The sequence below is a fragment of the Octopus bimaculoides genome, chromosome 21 (genome assembly GCF_001194135.2).
Source record: "Octopus bimaculoides isolate UCB-OBI-ISO-001 chromosome 21, ASM119413v2, whole genome shotgun sequence".
NCBI classification, from domain to species: Eukaryota; Metazoa; Mollusca; class Cephalopoda; order Octopoda; family Octopodidae; genus Octopus; species Octopus bimaculoides.
This window is the reverse complement of record NC_069001.1, coordinates 12,491,005-12,493,523: the sequence shown is the minus strand read 5'-3', so window position 1 is coordinate 12,493,523 and position 2,519 is coordinate 12,491,005.

The window sequence follows — 2,519 nt, the reverse complement described above, 5'->3', positions numbered from 1 at the left end:
ACACACACACACACACACATCTATGTATTTGTATTTCCGGCAAACCTAAAAGAACGTCAAGTTGATGCCAAGTTTGTGTTAAATGTCTTGACACTCGATCAAAAACAGTAGCGATTGGATGTGTACCTGAAGTTTGCTGAGAATTAAACGACAATCGGACTTTCATCTTTGGTATCAAAAGAATTATTCTACTAGAAACGAAGGCAGCATTGTACGGCCGTCAATTTGAGCACTTCCGTAGTGATTTTGTGGTGTAAAAGGCATTGTATAGATGTGTGTGTATATTTTCATACATATATACATACATACAAACATAAACGCTCACACACACACACAGAAGCACACAAACACAGACGCGCAAATATAAATTCATCGACACAGAAGACATATACACCAGGTGCTGAAAAGTTCCCTGATTTGGGAAAAGATTATATAGGAGGATCAGTTAATTATGACTTTATTCAATATTCCACTCTAAAATATATATATATATATATATATATATACAATGGGAGTGGGTCTCCAAAGTTACTGGCTTTTAGGGTATCGCGAAAGGCAAGATGGAAGCCACCTCTCCTAAATTCACATACTTATTACAGTGCTCCTTCACTTAACTCAGCACTTTGAAAGGGCTGGGCTTCCATCCTGCCTTTTGCGTTACCCTAAAAGCCAGTAACTTTGGAGCCCACCCCAATTGTATATATATTTATATATATATATGTATATATCAAATGCAAATAAGTAGCAAGGACGTCCAGGTATCAATGAGTTACGGCCGTTTCAAGCGGCCCCATTTAATCATTACAGTGAAAACATATCAGTTTGAAAGAAAGCACTTTCTTCAGACGCATATGATCATATAGTTTTCCATTTCCAGCATAAGGTATAAACCATTTTTAGCATTTATAGCACATATATATGTATATATATATATATTATATATATGTGTGTGTATATGTATTTAAATATGTATGTATATTTGTATATACACATGCATAAACACGTTATATATACACACATATATATATGCATGTAGACAAATATGTATATGCACATATGAATAAATATGTATTATATGTTAAGTATCTACATTTTAATCATATATGGATATACATACATTTATTTATATATATATATATATATATAAGTATACATGCACATGCCCATACACACACAGACATATACTACCCTCTTGATCAGGAACAGATTTTCTCCTAATCGTTACATTATTGGGAAATATGGGACCAGCTTGAATTTTTATTTCATTATTTTCCCATTCCATACATTTTCGTCTGCTTCTAATTAACTTTTTATATTTTGATTCGTACAATAAGCTTACGATTTACCATTGATGATTCCAAACCTTTTTTTTCATTATATTTTATCTCGTGGAGGATACAATAACAATGGCGATTGTTATGGCCGCTTTTATTGTAGGCAAAGACGTAGAGGAATTCATATGTCTGTCTGATTTTTATTCTATGTTTGGTTACATTTAATGTTTGTTTATTGTTGACGTCAGGCTTCTTTGAGTCTTCTTGAAATGCCGTGCCCTTTTAGTCTGGTGTTAGATATTTTAAAAGTATTTTCTACAGTTCAAATTGCTTCTATTATTGTATGTTCCGTTAATGTTGTTAACCCTTGTCTCAGCCTCGACGTGGCTAGTCAAATCCTACCACCTTTTAACGCAATTTACACATACAAAGTCATAGTATGTATGAGGAACTACATTGTGGCATGAATGTGCTGTTCGTATATGTTTGTCTTGAAAATCGTTCAGGAAATCATTCAGTGGGATTTTACTGCACACCACGCTCGGCAATGAATTCAAAAATCTACTCTATCTATCTATCTATCTATCGACCCCAGTACTCAACTGGTACTTATTTATCTTATCGGTCTCGGAGGAATGAAAGGTAAAGTCGAACCCAGCGGCATTTGAACTCATAACGTACAGTCGGAGGTAACTCCGCTAAATATTTTGCGCGGCGTGCTAACGATTCTACCAGTTCGCCGCCTTCATATTTAAATATTCATTGCAAATTTTGGAACAATGAAAGCAGCATCGGGAGAAATGGACAAGTCAATTACACTGACTCCAGTACTCAACAGGTGTTTATTTTATCGAACACGGAAGAACGAAAAGCAGAGTCGGCATCGGTGGCATTTGAACACAGAGCGAACAGTCGGAAGAAATGCCGCTAAGTATTTTGCAGGTCGCGGTAAGGATTCTACTAGGACGCCGATTTAATTTTCAAACATTAGCAAATTAATGTATAAACCGATATAACACAGAGGAAAAAGAAATAAAACAATTCTGTTTGTAAATCAAAGTACCACAGTTAGAGGATTTTTGGCCCATGATGAAGATGCTTTTCGTAGTGCATTCTACTAGAATAAAATTGATGCTCGATAGCTGTATGGAGTATACTCTTTCATTGATGTAGATTAATCTACAACATTTTGCTTATATATATATATGTATATGTATATATATATATATATATATATATATATAT